Source organism: Nerophis ophidion, linkage group LG04 (assembly GCF_033978795.1).
Source record: "Nerophis ophidion isolate RoL-2023_Sa linkage group LG04, RoL_Noph_v1.0, whole genome shotgun sequence".
Taxonomy (NCBI): Eukaryota; Metazoa; Chordata; class Actinopteri; order Syngnathiformes; family Syngnathidae; genus Nerophis; species Nerophis ophidion.
Genome location: NC_084614.1, coordinates 12272511 through 12293886, shown reverse-complemented (window position 1 = coordinate 12293886; position 21376 = coordinate 12272511). Strand labels below are relative to the sequence as shown.

The following is a 21376-nucleotide window of genomic DNA, read 5'->3' as shown; positions in this document are numbered from 1 at the left end:
GGTGTTACTGTGCTTTATTAGCTAACAATCTTGCCTGACGTGAGCCCCATATCAACTCTCAATGGGGTATTGTCAAGTGGAAAATGAGAGATACCAGGCCCAACAATGCAGGTGACCTGAAGACCTCTATCAAAACAAACCTGGGCTTCTATTTTACCTGAGCGACTAGTCCCACAGGCTGAACATCCTCAATGCCACGGCGTATTGATACAGTAATCCATGCAATGGGAGGCCCAACAAAGTATTTAACACATTTGGCAGATCCCTAACATTTCTGTTGAAACTTTCTTTTTTATTGATCTTATATATATTAAAATGTTCTAAACACCTAATTTGGCCATAATCATCAAATATGCAAGGAGAAAAGGCTTGCAATATATTTTATCTTATGTGTAATATGAATCTATATAAGTTATGTTTTACTGTGTTTAGCTGTACATACGTACATTTAAGTTGCTGCAGATGTACACATCTAACTATGAATTACGTTTACATGCACCTTGAGCATAAGTGTCCGTTGTATTCTAAAGACTCACTGACTTATCGTATTTAAAGGGATAAAAATAACATATGATTACAAAACAACAATAACATAACAATCAATCTATGATCAGGTGCCATGCCAGTTCTGGCAATTTTTTTATATTGATCTTTTATAATCAATCAATTGCTTTTTTTTTATCATGTTTCTCCTCATTGCTGTGTCTATAGGGTAATGAAAAAACTATGCATGTGATTTACCCTATGGAAGAACCCATTCAATACGATTGTGGGTTTGGACAGGATGCAAGTCTTACCAAAGAAAGGTGTTGTATTATTTTCCTTATTCAATAATGTAGGAATGTTGCTTAAAAAATTCAGCCTATCTTTAGCATTGCTGTCTGAGTTGGATTTGATTTTGTTTTATGAATCAAATTGCATTTTGATTGATATGTGTCCCTCCGTAAATTGTCATCATCCACTTTTCTCTTAAGCAGTTTGGTATAGTTTGTGCTTCACCCTGATTATTGATCAGTTTGTATTGTAACATTCAGCTTTCAAGACAAGTGCTCAGGTGTTCTTGGAGAAGTTGTATTCTACAGTGGAGTTAGCAGGGCGGAGCTGTCGGCACTCTTACTTCCTTTCTCTTTACCAGCACTGACTGTTTTGACACCACTTCTTGCCATCTTGCCACTACTTTAATTTCTTCTTATTTTGATCTCTTTGTATTTTCATGTTTTCAAATGCCTGTGGATGACATACTGAATTTGAGCATTGTCTCCAGAGGAGCCCTCTTGTATTTTATTGTGAATATGTTATTGTCTCTAATATATTGTACATATATTTGTTTCTAAAAATGTGTTTTAACTCCTTATGATTGCTACATGTCATCAATAATAATGCCATAGTTTGCAAACATGTTAAGTGCTTGGATACACACAAGCAAGTAAACAACAATTAATGGCCAATGCATTCTCATTTTATTTGGATAAAGGGCAAACAACACTGTAGGCTTAATTATTAAGAGGTGTGGCAAATGCAGGAAACTCATGATTGCTGTTTCTCTTAGGTCCTTATTACATTTCAAGACTGCAAAACATTAGAAGAAGGAATTGCTTGTATTCCGACATGTGACTTCTTCCCGGAAGTGAAAACCAGTGGTGGTCAACCAAGCTAAGATGACTGTTGTACAGCAAGCAGCGTGCGAATTATCAGAGTACAAAGGAGTCTTAAATTTTCCTGCAAAAAGCACGTACGAGCAAAACAATCAAACAATCAATTGACCAGACCCTTATACTTTATTAAAAGATTATTAGTTGAGTAAAATCAAGTCTTACACGTCGGTCATGTTCGCAGACATATTGAACTATTGTGCTCCAAAAGCCATACACAACAAAACAGATGGATACTTGGAAAAGCATGGAGGTCTACAACTTCTTTGTGTGAGGCTGGGTCAAGAAAATTATTATCAAGACATCAAGACAAGGATAAATATACATCGGTCTTGCTCTGGTAAGGTCGCGTTCCATGATTTAAATTTGCGTCAAAACAAACATTTGTTGCTGTTGTATGCACCGTTTATGAGTAGTTTGTTTTTCCTTGTCTTTATCAAAATATAACTATGGATGTTAACATTGTGTATGTGCTGAAAACTTCAATTATGATTGCTGCCTTTGGTAAGAATTTAACTTTTTAACTCACATTTGCTTTTTTTTATTTAAACACGCCGAGTCGGTGCTTTCCGAAACATTTGTAGCAAACGTGTTTAGGAATACAAATAATATCAAGATGATACTTAAATGGTAAATGAAATACGTTTAAAGTATGTCAAACAAACCTTTAACGAAGTGATCACTGCAAAATCATGCATTCTTCGACTCTGCTCCCTTGAACTGGAGTGTGAGCTGCATGCTTTTTTTGTTGTTGTTTCGTAAAATTTAGCACTTGTCCTCTCTTTTTCATTACCTCTCAAGGAACTCTGAAGTAACGTTCATCCTTTTCGCGATTTTAACAATTTGTACAGTCAAACAACACAAACATTTTTTGTTTGAGAGGCTAAATGGAACCTAGTACCTGGGAGATAATTCCAACGCCTCTTGATTGAAGTAAACACGCGAAACTAAGAAAGGAGGCAAAAACCAGGGCGGAGGAGGGCTATTTGAATTGAGCCTTACTGTGCTGGTGGACCTTGGTGTTCTGACATGCCATGCATGTGACTGCCCACTCCCTGACATCCACGCCATACAAGCCAGTTTAACAGAAGCCTGAATGCCAGGGCGCCAAAAACCCGGTGGCGCCTGTCCATTGGCGCTACAGGCTGGAGGATGGCCGGTGTAAACATCGCAGAGGAGAGTGGGACCCCTTTCCTGCATCACCATATACTCGAGCTTGAGGGCCTTACCTGCCGTCTTAAGTGCGCGGATGTCAGGGTCATTAGTCTTGTCAGCAGCTATTCCCGAAAAATCCATACCGAGCCACACTGGACACACAGGGTTGGCTTTACTGGCCACATGCTGAATGTCTCTAGGAAACTTGGAGATGGCTGCCAAGTGACACTGCTGACGGCCTGACCAAGGCTTTGTGACGTTCGACATGATAAATGTCAGGGGTTTGTGGTTAGCGAAAGCTGTGAAAGAACAACACTGAAGTGGCGTGTGGCATAATGTAGTGCCAACAACTCATGTCACAAATGCTATACTTTTGCTCGGTATCTCGCAATTTGCGACTGAATAAGACTAAGGGATGCCACACATCCGCCGCCTGCTGTTCAACCACTGTACCCACAGCAACATCAAACCCATCCGTATTCAAGGCGTCTTGTTCGTATTTATTTCGCCTGCATTTTTTCCGGCATCCACCATTGACGGGCAACAGACTCAATGTCTATCAATCAATCAATGTTTATTTATATAGCTCTGAATCACAAGTGTCTCAAAGGGTTGCACAAGCCACAACGACATCCTCGGTTCAGATCCCATATAAGAGCACATTTTCAACTATTACCTGCTGTCAAACAAATTAAGAAGAAAATGTTCAGTCCTCTGTGGTCTAGGAAGGCCACTGTTAAAAACAATGCTTACAAAGCAATGTGCTTCCCTTATCGTGTTGGTTTGTCACATTGCAGCTGTTTTCTGGAAGTTTCTGTCTGTAGCCCACCTAATTTGGTGGATCTGGTCTGGTGTGTGACGCTTGAAAAACTCCTGCAAATTACACTTTTTTTTATTGAGTGATCAGATAAACTGTTCACTTGCAGAAGTTATTTTTTGATAGATGCCCTTACTGCTTGAGTTTGAATGCCCCTGAGTGAACAGTGAGGTCAACGTCGTCGCCACACAGGTCGCGCAAATCGGCCTGGTTCCAATATTGCACTGCAAGGTAATCAAGAGAGGCTCCAATTCATTTTACATGCTCATTGAGACAGCTTTATTATTCTACTTGAACTGTGTGTTGTTCTGCCTTGCCGGTGAGAGGATAATGATAGCGGCCTCTCCACATGGAGTGCTAAATGCTACTTCACTGCACACATGTTAATCCCACTCAGTCTGGCCTCTGTCTGCCTCTCGTGCCACCTACGTGCTTCTTTTACTTCACTTCTGTATAGATTTCTGATTTGGACGGCCTTTGAAGCTTGTCTGTTTTTAAAGAAGATCTTACATGATCCTTGACTGTATGCAGCAAGGACTAATGATTATTTTTCATGGACTGTTTTACAAAATAAATCCACTAACTTCTCTTTTTTTTGTCATGTTTCTTTTGTGGCTGTGATCGTCAGCCAATATGGCGTCACTTTTTTTTGCCTCCTGGCCGTGCGGGAGAGAGCGTTTGCTGTGCGCATGTAGTGTGAGCTGTTTTGGCTGCATCTATATTTAGACAGCTTCTCTTCCTACGCATTTTCAGGGTTGGTTGTTAAATAAGAAAATCAAATGACGCGCAAAGAGGCTGTGCAGGAGGGGCGAGCAGGGAAGAAAGGGGAGGGGAGAATCAAAGCCAATCGGCAGTGCTGCTGCTTATGACATGACAACTGCTGCGTGCGTGCATGGTTTAGGAGAAGACAATAGCGATTGTGGCTCACATGTGAGTACAGAGGAAGCACAGCTTAGGTGATTGCAGCAACACTGACCTTGTTCTCTATTTCCGTACGTCCCTCAGTTTGAGTGTGTGTTGAAGTAGAACTAAGGAGGATGGAACTGTGTAGGCTTGTTCTGATCTATTCTTAAAGCCACCCAGGATGCCTTGTTTTATACATTTGCATGGGATGTATGGCTTTGCAAACTCATGGGATTATTTTTCTCATTTCCACTCTTCAATAGGGAGGACCATCCTCATACATTTGTCTGTTTAAATAAGCAGGCAGGTCTATGAGAAATGGAAATATTGTACCTTGTAAAATTAATTCTCACTCAGTTATACATGTGTAAACAAGAGCCTTCCACTTCTACTGTAAGCTTAGGAGGTCAGCGACCACAGGAGATAACAATAATGGAGGAGGGGCGAGAGGCAGGCCTTTGTCTGGGACTATCAACCGTTTACATGCCCCTCAAAGGTCATGTGACCTGGCTACTGCCTATCTTGGCCCCTCTGCCTGCACTATTTTTAACTCTTCTTACCAAACCACAAGTCTGTGCATCATTATTTCCTCCTTAAAATCTGTCCTCGCTCTTTGAAAGCATTATTAGGATTTCGGTCCAGTGTGCTATTCCTCCTTGATGCATTGTAACCATTCCTAGGTTGCCCATTTCTAAGCCATAGATGTCACGTTTGGAATGGGGATGTGCCGATACTGGGCAGGTTTTTGTGAAAAAGTATGTGATTGCTATTGTTGATTAATTGTCGATCACAAATCGCCTCTGACTGAGACTGTTTTTATTCGTTGTCCTCTGGCTGACAAGCGGCTAGCAGTTAATTATGTTTCTCCATACACAGTGTGGAGCCGCTCCCCTAAAATAATAATAATCTCCTCCATTATGTCAAATCAACTGCATTTCTTAGTATTTTAAGAATAATTTTCAAGTATGGTTGTCACTGTTAGAAAGCAAGCCAGGTGTAGGCATTCTCATAGCTAAGCTAAATGCTAAGCTAGCTTTTAACAACACCAAGAGAAATATGTAACTGGAACCAGTTGCAGCAGTAAGTAAGCAGTTTTTAACAGGAAATTAACAAGTAGATTAATAAGAGTCTAGAGAGACAATAGTATAACCACAACTACTGGTGTGTCAGCATTGTCATAGTCAGAAAAGGGAAAATCGATCTATAAATAGATGCTGTTGATATCAAGGGTAGTATCAGTATATGATCAATACTAAAGTGATTACGGTAGGTGGTTTGCTGTTATTCGATGTTAATGTTTTTAAATTTTGAGAATAATTCTCTGAACACAGAAGGACTTTAAGGGGAAAAACCTAATTACTTAAATGAGTAGCAGTGTGACATTTTGACCCCACACTGTCACTGTTTGACCTTTTGGCTTCCTCTCAAACCATGCACATTTTTTTAGTCAGTGGAAAGCACGCTCAACAAACAAATTGTAACCTGTCACTCACCATGGCTCTGCATGTCTGGCTAAAAGAGTCAGGGTGGGGCTGAAGGCTTTATGTAGCTGAGCACACCTGCTTTGAATAATAAGGCCTAATTTGGGCCAAACCATGATTGTCAGGAGCTTGGTGTTGCTGAGGGACACTGGACATTTGAAAGTTGTGTTGTCTAAACCTGAATACACTGTGTACGAAAATGACTGCTTTAAAAATGCAAAAGTACTATGTGAATACTTTTTAGACATCTGATGGTTATTTATGGTTAAATTTACAAAATAACTGTTTTCTTAATTTGCCCTGTCAAATTGGCCCCAGCTGGTGGGCGGGGCTAAGGGCTATTTAAGTGGGGAAACCGCCATTTTTCTGCCAGTCTGCTGCCTGTCACTGCCAGAGGAGGTTCTCTGTCCTGAGCAGGAGTTTGGCTCGCCATACATCAAACAACTACTGAGATTGTGGGTGCTTTGTCTTCCTGTGTATTTGTTCACCTCTTGACACTTTTTGGAATTGTTAATAAATGTTTGTAAACTGTTACCACTGCGTGCCTTGCCATCCTTGATTTCAAGTCCGGTTAGCAAAGGTTACATTACCTTCACCCGAGGCGTGGTGTGACAAGCAGATAGTAGTATTTGCTTTTGTTTGGTTATTATGTATTATTGACTTTATTTTGCTCAAAACATTTATTTGATAAGAGAAAAAGGAACTACTTTAAATATTGTGTTGATATTGTTACTCTATCAACGTCATAAATATACTGAATTAAGGTAATGTGATTGGTGTTAGATTTGATTCGGGAGTTATAATTCGATTAAAGTTTGTATTAATGATGCATACTGATGCAGTTTAAGTATTGTTCCACAAAATAAGCATTCATCACTTGCAACTTTTAAAAACAGTGCATTTGTAATTTGAACAAGTTAAATTATTTCTCGTTACATTTAATGAGTTATTGGAAATGTGTGCAAAATTGGAACATAAGTAAAAGGGTTAAATGGGTTATACTTGCACTAAAATAAAGGAGCTGGTTCGATCTCTCAGTGAGATGGCTCGCTTCAGTCAACGAAATTTTAGAAATGTCTGCAATATTTTATTTAAAATAAATGAATACGTGATAACGGACTTTTACTAATCAATTTTAATATCGCCCATGTCCGAATTACAATACATTAAAAAAAGTGCCATCTTGTGAAGTTCAGGTCACATAACGGCGATAAATGGTGTGTGTTCCCAAGATGCAGATAGCTGAGGAAGCAGTGTGCAGGTAAAAAGTACTTAATGGCGCTCAAACAAGCAAAAGAAGAGTGCCACTAGGAAGGCAACGAAACATAGGGAAAGCTATGCACAACACAAACAGAATGTTGGAACAGCAAAACTTACAAAGATTGTGGAGCAAAGATCGCATCCACAACGGATAGAGAATCTGTCCATAAACGATCATCACACAGACAAAGTCCCGACAACAAAGGTAGCAAAAGGCTCAACTTTAATAGTTGTGATTGTTTGCAGAAAACAGGTGCTTGGAAGTGCTCCGGGACAAAAGTGAAGCGGCCACAGGAAAACACCAACAAAACCAAAATAACCACCAAGATAAAAACACAGGATAGGAACTAAAACACTAAAACAGGAGAACACTAATACATAAATATTACAAAAACATTTTTTAAAAGATGCAAATAAAAAATGGATATAATGTTGAATAGTCTCCACCATATACTGATGTGAATCACACAGGCTATTTTAAACAGTGTAATTCACTTCAATATTTCTAAATGGTTATGGTGTCCAGCAAATGCAAGTGGAAACAGAATTAAAAATTGTAAATTGTGCCTTTTTAAGGTGGTCAAGTGATCAACAACATTAAAGATTTATATATTGACAACACAATTGCTATTTTTCAGAAACCGTGCAATAAATGTTCACTCCTTAAACAAAATTGTTTTAGGTATCTAAATGGGTTATACTTGTATCGCGCTTTTCTACCTTTAAAGTACTTAAAGCGCTTTGACACTTTTTCCACATTCACAAACTGATGGCAGATGCTGCCATGCAAGGTCCTAACGTCGACCTAACAGGCGCAAGGGTGAAGTGTCTAAACTGATGTGACTAGAATGGCAAAAGCTTGGGATCAAAGCAGGAACCTTCAAGTTGCTGATACGCTCTACCAACTGCGCCACTTAGTAACGTATCTACAGGTCCGACTGACAGTTTTAGATGTGTTTTTGACACCACTTCTGACTTTAAAAGGCTTAACTAAATGTATTTACAAACCCTGTTTCCATATGAGTTGGGAAATTGTGTTAATATAAACGGAATACAATGATTTGCAAATCCTTTTCAACCCATATTCAATTGAATGCACTACAAAGACAAGATATTTTATGTGCAAACTCATAAACTTAATTTTTTTTGCAAATAATAATTAACTTAGAATTTCATGGCTGCAACGCGTGCCAAAGTAGCTTGGAAAGGGCATGTTCACCACTGCGTTACCTCAACTTTTCTTTTAACAACACTCAATAAACCTTTGGGAAGTGAGGAGACACATTTTTGAAGCTTTTCAGGTGGAATTCTTTTCCATTCTTTTTTTATGTAGAGCTTCAGTCATTCAACAGTCCGGGGTCTCCGCTGTCGTATTTTACGCTTCAAAATGCGCCACACATTTTTGATGGGATACAGGTTTGAACTGCAGGCGGGCCAGGAAAGTACCCGCACTCTTTTTTTTACGAAGCCACGCTATTGTAACACTTGTCTTGCTGAAATAAGCAGGGGCGTCCATGATAATGTTGCTTGGATGACAACATATGTTGCTCCAAAACCCGTATGGAACTTTCAGCATTAAGGGTGCCTTTATAGATATGTAAGTTACCCATGCCTTGGGCACTAATACACCCCCATACCATCACAGATGCTGGCTTTTGAACTTTGCGCCTATAACAATCTGGATGGTTATTTTCCTCTTTGTTCTGGAGGACACCACGTCCTCTGTTTCCAAATATAATTTGAAATGTGGACTTGTCAGACCATAGAACACTTTTCCACTTTGCATCAGTCCATCTTAGGTGAGCTCGGGCCCAGCCAAGCCGGCGGCGTTTCAGGATATTGTTGATAAAAGGGTTTGGCTTTGCCTGGTAGAGTTTTAACTTGCACTTATAGATGTAGCAACCAACTGTAGTTACTCACAGTGGTTTTATGAAGTGTACCTGAGCCCATGTGGTGATATCCTTTACACACTGATGTCGGTTTTTGATGCAGTACCGCCTGAGGGATCAAAAGTCTGTACTATCATCGCTTTTGTGCAGTGATTTCTCCAGATTCTCTGAACCTTTTGATGATTTTACGGACCGTAGATGGTAAAATCTAAATTCCTTGCAATAGCTCGTTCAGAAATGTTCTAAAACTGTTTGACAATTTGCTTACAAAGTGGTGACCCTCACCCCATCCTTGTTTGTGAATTACTAAGCATTTCATGGAAGCTGCTCTTATACCCAATCATGGCACCCAACTGTTCCCAATTAGCCTGCACACCTGTGGGATGCTCCAAATAAGTGTTTGATGAGCATTTCTCAACTTTATCAGTATTCATTGCCACCTTTCCCAACTTCTTCGTCACGTGTTGCTTGCATGAAATTCTAAACTTAATGATTATATGCAAAAAAAAAATGTTTATCAGTTTGAAAATCAGATATAATGAATGTCTTTGTAGCATATTCTACTGGATATGGGTTGAAAATGATTTGCAAATCATTGTATTCTGTGTACATTTACATCTAACACAATTTCCCAACTCATATAGAAATGGGGTTTGTATTACCAACTTTTTATTTTGTTCCTTGAGTCTTTGACTTCAATTAAGCCACTTTGGGACAGAGATCTTAAGTATGGATCATATGTCTTCCATTTGTGCCTGACACAGCTTTATTCAATGCAAGTCTGCGGTCCCTTGCAAGGTTTCTCGTTCCTATTGGGTTTACTTTTTTTCTTGCCCTGTTGTGGAATCTGAGCTGCACACCTTTGTAATATCTGTGATTAAAAGCTATATAAGTAAACTGTGATTGATTGATTGATTGATTGATTGATTGATTGATTAAAGATGTTCCTTATTTTCTCAAACTGGAAAAGATTAGGCTGACATTGAATGGTTGTTATGCAAAGTTTCAAGAACTGTGGGGTGCCTTTCTGAGATATGTAGGAGAAACTGATCTCCAAATGAACTTGAATCACATTTGAAATTCGGGTGGTTGATGAGCTTTTTTTGTGGGTTAAATGATAAATGGGTTGTACTCGTATAGCGCTTTTCTACCTTCAAGGTACTCAAAGCGCTTTGACACTACTTCCACATTTACCCATTCACACACACATTCACACACTGATGGAGGGAGCTGCCATGCAAGGCGCCAACCAGCACCCATCAGGAGCAAGGGTGAAGTGTCTTGCTCAGGACACAACGGACGTGACAAGGTTGGTACTAGGTGGGATTTGAACCAGGGCCCCTCGGGTTGCGCACGGCCACTCTCCCACTGCGCCACGCCGTTTGCTATATCTCTCTAAGGCAGGGGTGTCAAACATACAGCCCCTGGACTCTATCAGGCCCGCAAACATGTTTAATCCGCCCCGCAGCCCGCAAGATGAGTTTGCTAAGTAAAAGATGAGCTGCGCTTTATTAATGAAGAAACAGCTGTTCTAAATGTGTCCACAAGATGTCGCAATGTCAATTCAAGTGTAACCAACGTCACACATGAGACTGTTTAAAGATGACGTGTCAGCTGACTTTAAGCACTCAGGATTGGCTGCCGCTACTCCGCTGCAATGAAGAAACCAGCGCAGGTTCAAGCAATCGGCTGCTCCTGTTGTGGCTGCCAGCAGATGGCGACAGACTGATGCAGTAGCGACGCACAGTACCGTCTGTAATCGTAAATTATCCACTCAATGGATACAATAAGGAAACGTAAGATGCAAAGACTTAAGTCAACATGACTATCATCTTCGTAGTAGTTAAAGAGTTCCGTGCAACGCTTGCAATTGGTTAAAAGCACGATTCACACACTGAACTCCATTGTAAAAATGTGTGTTTCTACATTTGTTGATGGTTTTATTTTATTTTATGCTTAAATCTACCATGTTCACATTGGTTAAGTTTGTAGTTAAGCTAACTTGATTTCGGCTATGGTAACATTTTTCTAATAGTCTTGTTTATATTATAAATTTGATATTTAATTGATGCTAAGTTAATGTGTTGGGGCTGTTGCGGATGTCACCATTATTTCTAATGTGTACATTTGTTCTACGTTTGGCCAAAGTAAAACAAAGAACACTATCTAAAGTTGTCGTTATTTTGAAGTTATCATGCCATGATTTTGCCAGTCCAGCCCATGTGGTAATAGATTTTCCTCCATGCGGCCCTAAGCTAAAATGAGTTTGACACCCTTTCTTTAAGATCATTCAGGAATACAGCTGTCTGTGGTTTCATGTTGACATCTGTCTGTGGTTTCTTAATTTATTTCTTATTATTTAAATTTTTTATGTTCTTTATTTTACTCGTTGGGGCAAAAAACGAAGTTGATCTGTTTGACAATTAATGTCAATTATGTGTCTGTAAATCAATAAAAAAATGTCTTAGTAGATACTGATGTTGCAATATGTCTGGACAATTTTACTTATGTAGCGCCAATTCAAACTAAAGTGTTGTACAAATATATTTTTGGAATTTCTAAGGTGTAGAACCTCGACACCAGAGGTTTTATATATTGCTTTTGATGGATATCTACTGTAAAAAGGTCTGTTTGAGGTCAGTCAAGTCTTTGAGGAAGATCAAGAAAGTGTTATTGAATTCAAAGCTTGAATCACTGATTACAGAGCCTATTCAGTCAAAATGCACTGACCTTGGGGTGTAAATATTATGAGTTTGTTGCTCAATTTTATGTCTGGGCCCCACCCCCTATCCCCTGGCAGGTGCCACAATGTGGCTGTGTCAGCAAGCGCTAGGAACAATTGCAGCAGCGGCGGCAGGTTCTGCCTGGCTGTGCTTTGTCAGACAGGCTGCTACCGGGACTCTTCTGCTCTGCTCTCCTGGCTGACACACTGGCTGTCACTCATCCCCTCACAGCATTAGGCCGTTGCCATGGTGTCATTTAGCTCGCCTGACAGGTGGGCTCTGACGCCATTTCTCTGCCCACCATCACGACCACCACCCACCTCCAAGCCGCACGTCAATTGCTGCTTTCTCCATCCTGCACCAAACATAATATGTAAGAAGCCTGTTCCTGTGGTAGTTTGTTGTTGTGCACCTGCTTTCAACCTAAATGCCACCTCACTGATATTACTGAGGGACAAGGGGACTTCTCACTTTAGTTGTTTACAAAAGAAACCAATGAGTCAAAAGCTCTGAAAAAATAGAAAACAATGACAATGCTCACCCTGTTTTGTTGCTGTGAAAAGATGCATGATGACATTTGTACGTGGCCTTGTGTTTTTGTCAGAGCTCTGTGTTTCACATGCATGGGAAAATCCCACTGAAATGTTGCTGACGATTCAGAAGAGGGGTTGCTAGGTAACCTGACGTCACAGCACCACAGTCGAGCACAGCAAGGCTGAAACAGAGGGCCAGATCATTAGCCACTGAGCTACCTTTGGACGTTTTGTTCCATCCAGGTGCCCAGAAACATCAGTTTGTTTGCATGTAGAGTGAAAATAGAAAGCTCCAGCCTGTGAGAGAATGAGGAAGTAGGTTGGAGGAAGAAGTTGCCTGTGTTTCCGCCTACCTCTAGAAGGAGCTGTTTTTACCAGGTGGCTTCAGTCAACAGTCATGCACGTAACTAAGGCCAGTTCAAAGTAGGCTGCAACATGACGGAACAGTATATCTCCATTTTTTAATTGATTTGAAATCATGTCATCCAATTCCTTTACAGTTGCAAGTTCAATGTAAAACCGTATGTTTGGAGATACATGCTTAGGCTAATGAATGAGAAAGTGTGTCGAGACCAGGGCTATACAACAGGTGGCCAAATCAGGCCTGGGAATGACAACAGACCGACCCGCGAATTCAGTTAAAAAAACTTGGACGAGACTAACATATTCCCTAATAACACCATATAGGTGTCATATATTGTAAATCAGTGATTCTCAAACTGTGTGGTATGCGGGCTTCATCTAGCTGAGGTACTCCAAAGATTGTGCCAATAATTTAATTTGATTCATTATTTAAGTGCAGTGTTTTATTTTCCAATATAAAACATGTTGTTACTGTTCAAACTGTTTAAAGTTACAATGGCCAAAAATATTAAATACAGTTGTTAAATACAACTTCTACCATGTTTTTTAATGAATACGTAGGTCTACTATGCTGCTGTGTTTTAATTTTGGTCATTATGGTGGTACTTGGAGAGCCAAGTGTTTTCTGAGGTGATACTTGGTGGAAAAAAGTTTTAGAACCACTGCTGTAGATGATCTCCGACTAGCTTTTGCACTCCTAAAAACTAGTCCCAAAAAACAGCAGAGTGCTCCTGTTGCATACATAAGGCTATTTTTATAACCTAATTTAGTAACACTGACAATATAGACACAAATCAGTTGTCTATTACAGAAAATGCTGTTTCTCCGCAATGTAAAGGGAAGTCTGGCGCCCAGGTTCTTACATTTCTGGAAGCGTAACCCCTAGAAATATTTAGTTCAATAGCCTTGGTCTAAACCTTTGACAGGGATTGTGTATCCAAAAGTATGGATTTGTAAATATGATAATTGTCAGTTATTACTGACAGGATTATTTATGTAGCACCAATTCACAATACAAGTTATCTCAAAGCCCTTTACCCTTGCAGCTAGGGCATCGTTTGAATCTGAACGATTCCGTTTATGGTTCATCATTTTAGTTCCGGTTCCTAATAGTTCTCAAATCCGATTCTTAAATATGAAGGGTCATCATAAAAACAGTTTTTTCTACACAATTAATCTATAGGTATTTCATAATATTAGTCTTTGCACGATAAAACAGCGTTTTTTGTTGTTGTTTCTTTTCAAAATTAATCTACACTTTTGAACGCTTCTGAGCACTTTCCCCGGTTGTTATAGTCATGCGACCTGCTGCTACTTCTTTGTTGTTCAGCAGCTTTTTCATCAGTTAGGCATGGTAATTAGAATTTAGAGAATCTGAGCAGCCCAATACTCAACTCCTAATCCTACTGTAACTTGCAGTGGGTCTAGAACCCTGCTCCTTGTGCATTAAAGGGAACCAAGTGAACCCCTCATGAGCAAGCACATGGCGACTGAGGCAAGAAAGAAAACTTCCTTTTGGGAAAGACCTACATGGGGTCGTCGTCTGTCTCAATAGGATGTGATGAGATACAGACAGTAGAGGGACTGAGGGGTCATCGGAAAAGAGAACACAAGATAGAGACGTTTGGTTTAGCAATATGAACCATGAAAAGTTTTCTGCTAAAGATACATTTTCGATACTGTGGCGGACACTAGGACCCAGGTCTCACACCCGGTAGACCTGAGGGGTCTGGCTTAAAAGGTTCAGGCACGCAATTGTTGGTTTCCAATCCTATGAGCTGGAGGCACTGCCGGGTTTCAGTAAATACCGTATTTTATTTTCATAACGAATGCTGTGCTCCTGTAATCGGGATGCAGTTGATTTCCTGTTCCAAATTTTAGTCTTCTCTCCAATTCATATCTGCAATTGATCTGCAGTTCATATTTTGTCCGTTAGCTGTAGATATCCCTGTTGTTCAGCAATGCTTCCTGACGACATAAAGATTTACTTTGCTGTTGACACTACTAGATATTTTTGGCAAATTAAACACTTGGCTTTCCTGAACAAAAACTAAGCTTTTAGTTTATGTTATGAAAATTGACAATGAAGAAAATGGTAGATTGGAGCAACAATTACAATGTTTCTTACGAGGACTTAACATGACGTTAGTTTTTTTTTGCACAACCAGATATTTAGGCTAAGCAGCCACAAACGAACACAAACCTACCAATACAATCACTTGTCCTTTCTTTACTCTTAATTCTGCTCTCATAGACTATTATGGTAGAAAATAAACTTGACTGTGTCATGGAAAGTTTCTTAAACAAATCAAATGTTCAAACAAAATATTTTACAAAGTGATCGTTGCAAACACAAGCATGTCCGATTGTATTCCACAAGATAATGAAAGTGTTTTTTATGAGTCATTTCCTTCGACGCACTTATGTTTTTTCCCTGACTATTACTTTTTTGAACCACTTCTTTCAGGACCCTGAGAGCTCTTTCGTGCATCAAGTGTTCATTCAAGGCGAAGGCAACATATCGTAATATATATCGTATATTGCGATATGGCCTAAAAATATCGCGGTATTAGAAAAAGGCAATATCGCCCAACCCTAACTCTGGGGTCTCCGTTGTGGTATTTTAGGCTTCATAATGCGCCACACATTTTCAATTGGAGACAGGTCTGAACTACAGGCAGGCGAGTCTAGTATCCGCACTCTTCTACTATCAATAAATCAATCAATCAATGTTTATTTATATAGCTCTAAATCACAAATGTCTCAAAGGACTGTACAAACCATTACGACTACGACATCCTCGGAAGAACCCACATAAGGGCAAGGAAAACTCACACCCAGTGGGCAGGGAGAATTCACACCCAGTGGGAGGCCAGTGACAAGGCTGACAATGAGAAACCTTGGAAAGGACCTCAAATGTGGGCAACCCCCCCCCCCCCTCTAGGGGACCGAAAGCAATGGATGTCGAGCGGGTCTAACATGATACTGTGAAAGTTCAATCCATAGTGGCTCCAACACAGCCGCGAGAGTTCAGTTCAAAGCGGATCCAAGACAGCAGCGAGAGTCCCGTCCACAGGAAACCATCCCAGGCGAGCGGTCCATCCTGGGTCCCGACGAGCTGTCCATCCTGGGTCTCGACTCTGGACAGCCAGTACTTCATCCATGGTCATCGGACCGGACCCCCTCCACAAGGGAGGGGGGGGACATAGGAGAAAAAGAAAAGAAGCGGCAGATCAACTGGTCTAAAAAGGAGGTCTATTTAAAGGCTAGAGTATACAAATGAATCCACACTGTTGTAACAAGTGACTTGGTATTGTCTTGCTGAAATAAGCAAGGGCGTCCATGATAACGTTGCTTGGATGGCAACATATGTAGCTCCAAAACCTGTATGTACCTTTCAGCATTAATGGTGCCTTCACAGATGTGTAAGTTACCCATGTCTTGGGCACTAATACACCCCCATACCATCACAGGTGCTGGCTTTTGAACTTTGCGCCTATAACAATCCTGATGGTTCTTTTCCTCTTTGGTCCGGATGAATCGACGTTCATCGTTTCCAAAAAACAATTTGAAATGTGGTCTTGTCAGACCACAAAACACTTTTTATCAGTCCATCTTAACTAAGCTCGGGGCCAGAGAAGCCGGCGGCGTCTCTGGGTGTCGTTGATAAATGGCTTTGGCTTTGCATAGTAGTTTTAACTTGCACTTACAGATGTAGCGTCAAACTGTAGTTACTGACAGTGGTTTTCTCAAGTGTTCCTCAGCCCATGTGATGATATCCTTTACACACTGATGTCGCTTTTTGATGCAGTACCGCCTGGGGGAACGAAAGTCGTCTATATCATCGCTTATGTTCAGTGATTTGTACGGATTCTCTTAACCTTTTGATGGTGTTACGGACCGTAGATGGTGAAATTCCTAAATTCTTTGTAATAGACCGTTGAGAAATGTTGTTCTTAAACGGTTTGACAATTTTCTCACACATTTGTTTACAAAGTGGTGACCTTCGCCCCGTCCTTGTTTGTGAATGTCTGAGCATTTCACGGAAGCTGTTTTTATACCCAATCATGGCACCCACCTGTTCCCAATTAGCCTGCACACCTGTGGGATGTTCCAAAAAAGTGTTTGACTAGCATTCCTCAACTTTATCCGTATTTATTTCCACCTTTCCCAACTTCTTTGTCACGTGTTGCTGTGTACCACAAGATAGAGCCCAAGTTGTACACATACCACAGTTTGAAAAACATTTTTTCCATTCGTTCCGCCTATAAGTGTGGGTGGCACCTTGGGTGGCACCTTGGGTGGCCTGTTAGATTGTAGGGGTGGCATGTGCCACCCCCAAGGCAAGCCAATGCAACCAGTTGGCCGAGGTGGGGGCGTGGTTAAATAAGTTCAGGTGCGCAATATAGAGGCGCCTTTTACCACTTCCTGGTCAGTGTACTGATGTTTTGAAATGCTACTGCCCCCATAGTTTACTATCCTTCCATCCATTTTTACCGCTTGTCCCTCCCGGGGTGGCAGGGGGGTGCTGAAGCCTATCCCAGCTTTACTTGCGCAGAAATTGTATATTAAACATTGTGTTAATTTGGCTGAATAGTGGCAGGCAGTTCCCACAAAGATCATTTATCTCATTTTATTCCTCTTTCTATCTCCTTCAATGTGTTTGACCTCCACTAAGTATGCTTTCTGTGAGCTGTCACAAAGTCGTTAGTCTTTTTTTCTTACTATACACATCCCAAGGCTGCTCTTTCTCAGAGCACTATCTGTACAAGGTTTTCTTTTTGATCACACTTGTGCCTATCACTCAAAGAGTTGAATGAGCAGTACTCAACATTTGTATGCACTCGAGAGGGGTATGGCTGGTGGAAGAGGTAGACTGTGTTGTACTGCTCATCTGAAGGTGCCGCCTTCTGTAATGGACCCATGCAGATAGACTGCACGATAAGGGGGACACACAATCCTGCTGCAATGCTATACTGCATTGTTCATTGTAATACTTACTCACTGCTGCACTTTACTACTTACTCACTGCTGCACTTTACACGGGTTTGGATGCATTTGGGGAACATAGTTGTCCATTTGATAATTTTTCCCCTCCAGAACTTATATTTGTATTCGCTTCATTTGATTAAAAAAACTAAATAAAATTGCACAGTGTTTTTGATTTAAAATGTTTTGTTCTGTAATAGAGCTGTTGACTCAAAACACTTGCATCTCAAATCAACGTCGCACTCACCTCACACTCCCTTTCTTTCTTTCCATGGTTTGAAAAACAAAGTCATGTCCTTCTCTCGCTCTAAGCTAATGCTAACAAGTAAGACTGGATCTTTTGTGTACATTTTACAGGGTTCATTGCTACACCAACTAATGGCGGGGATGGTTGTATCTCAAATTTTTGCTTGCAACTTAAAGGGGAACTGCGCTTTTTTTTTCGAATGTTGCTTATCATCCACTATCAATATGTAAAACAAGCTCACATACTGGATGTTTTTCAGTTTTTTTATGCATTCTAAATACTAAATGAGTGCGGGCAAAAGTCTGCATATAACTGGAGCCAGTGTGCTCAAAAAACATCTAAACACCACCATCAAGGTTTTATATACATGATTAATGTAAATATGTAAAGTAGTAACATACAAATTAAGAACAATAGGAGGGAATAGAACAGTGGTTCTTAACCTGGGTTCGATCGAACCCTAGGGGTTCGGCAAGTCAGCCTCAGGGGTTCGACAGGGCCTCTGCCAGGTCAAGACACACCCGACTCATCGTATGAAAAAAAACTTCTCCCTATCGGCTTTATGGATACGGCAACAGCAGAAGTCAGACTGATTTGGATGTGTGTAATTTGTTGTGAGTTCATGCACTGTGTTGGTTTTGTTCTTTGAACAAGGTAATGTTGATGCACGGTTCATAAATTTGTCTTGAATTTAAAAAAAAAACGAAACATTTTATTTTTCACTGAAGAAGGGTTCGGTGAACGCGCATATGAAACTGGCGGGGTTCGGTATCTCAAACAATGTTAAGAACCACTGGAATAGAAAAAAAAAAAGGAAGACAGAGGGGAAATTGTGGGGACAAAAGGGGAATAAGACAGAGAGACAAAAACAACAACAGCAAACACAATATCAACAACAACAACAACAATATAGCAACATCAGCAAATACGATATGTACAAATATGATGGTAAAACAGATGGTAAAGAAGCAGTTAGCACAATAAATAATAATACGGAAATGACATTGAGCATTTTTCTTTGACAAAATCACTGATTACTACTCACTGCAGACTTTATGAGAGCCAACACACACATCACCTAATGTAACAATGTTTGCTCTCTGGGATGCCGACTTTTAGGCTGTTGATATATTCCCGTTTGGATGAAGAATGACTCATAATCCTTGCGAAGAAAAAAGGTGGGTTGGAACCAATTCTCTTTTCGTGTCTTTCTTGCCATGTCTGGGTCTAAATTGGCTGGCAAAGTTGACTAACTTGTTGGGATATGTCGTCATCCTTCTACTATCCAGATGAGAGATGAATTCTTATGATCGAGAAAAAACTTTCACAAGCTCTGAGGCGAGGAAGCAGCTCACCATCTGATGACGTCAACTCAGCAGCGTAAACTGGTTACCTCTCTGTGATCACGGCACCACAAAAATTAGCGCTTATAATAACGAAAGCTGTGTCTCAGTTCGGTGGCTGCATCTTTCCAAGGACCCAGCCCATTCAGTCGACAAAGTGTGGGTCCTGGCGAGAGTCCTCTTGCAGCAATTGGAGCATTATGACTTGGGACGGTCTAGCCTACGGGACACTTCCTGGCTATGTCTGTTGTGCCGCCCTTACATTTACGTCACGTATCTGCTGCACAGTCGCGTGAGGTTGAATAATGACAAAGTTAAGAGAATATTGTGAAATCGTTTTTTTGTGTTCTAAAGTTAAAGTTAAAGTTCCAATGATTGTCACACACATACTAGGAGTGGTGAAATGGGTCTTCTGCATTTGACCCATCCCCTTGTTCACCCCCTGGGAGGTGAGGGGAGCAGTGGGCAGCAGCGGTGCCGTGCCCGGGAATGATTTTTGGTGATTTAACCCCCAATTCCAACCCTCGATGCTGAGTGCAAAGCAGGGAGGTAACAGGTCCCATTTTTAAAGTCTTTGGTATGACTCGGCCAGGGTTTGAACTCACAACCTACCAATCTCAAGGCGAACAGTCTAACCACTAGGCCACTGAGTAGGCTCTCTTGATTCTTTACCTTATTTTAGAGGAAGGGGCTATGATCTACCAGCACCGCCGGCAATTGATTTTCCTGCGCTTGGAGCCAACCGATCATTTGAGATGGTTGTCATAAATTTGCATCATGTGTTGACCAGCATTCCAAAGCTGTTATTCCTAGCTATTAGTTCATAATGGATTTATTTTTATGCATGTGAATGGTTGTTGTCATGGGACATGTCCCTCTAAAAAAAATCCCGAAGATGTCCCAGAAAGAGTCCTCACGGTCTATCCATACATCAACACAATACAATCTTATTTAGCAGTTATTTTATTAATAATTGATTCGTAATTTATGTACGTTTCTAATTTTGTCAAATTGGTTGCATTATATCCAGTAACAGTAAATATCGGGATCTCCTAATATTATTATCATATAATTTTTTGCAATAAAGGCAGAGGAAATTAATCACAACAAATGCAGATTTAGCACATGAGTTTATTAATTTATCAAGGTTATAAAAAACACTTTGTTTTTAAATGAACATCCAAACTGGTACCATACGTGTTTTATGTCAGTTATTTTTGCTCTGTTGTTGTCCAAGTCCACTTTGATTATTCTGCACAGCAAAAAAAAAAAAAAATTGAACAAATGATTACAGTTATCATAAATAGAAGTAAACATTTTCAAATAACATGCAACTGTACACAAAACACAGCAATAACTAATATTGTTACAGTCATGCACACGTTTAAAATTCTTCACTATTCCGGCCACACATTGACAGAACATTATTTAGTTAACTTTTAGCGGTTTAAAAAAGTAAATGAAAAGATATAAGAGCTATACTTACATTTCAATTTCGCTCTTCTCGCGCCACACGATGCTGCCATGTTGAAAATTATTTTCAGAGTTGAGTCCACAAAGGATTTCAAAATATAAAAGTATGCAAAGTGTACACGGATGCAACCTTTATGCTAATGGAACAAAATAACACATTTGTCGGCTGGATTTAGAGGAAACTTGGAACTTTTTTTAATTGGTACAGCCTTTGCGCACCACTATGATGTCAGCACTACACATATGCGCACTCTGAAGAATGCAGCCGCTGAATTTAGACACATTTAATATCACTAAAACTTGGTTAATAGTTAGGTCAAAAGATGTAATGAATACAGTATTGTTAATTGTTTTGGGATCGTTATTTAGAGGGCTTTATGGGTGGAATAGAGGACTTTCCATTGACTACATTGTTAGCGGACTTTTATTTATGCTTACTTACAAGTTAGAATACATTCAAAAAAAGAAAAACATATGGTCTTGTCTCATAAAAATGGTGAATTATAGGCAAAAAACCCCCAACACTGCAGTTCCCCTTTAAAACAAAC

General features: G+C 40.2%; 1 protein-coding gene across 2 annotated transcripts in view; it reads left to right on the top strand.

The window, feature by feature from the left end:
• The window catches only part of LOC133550916 (kinase suppressor of Ras 1-like), a 79675-nt gene that overhangs the window by 16911 nt on the left and 41388 nt on the right, over nucleotides 1–21376 (top strand). The window lies entirely within an intron of this gene.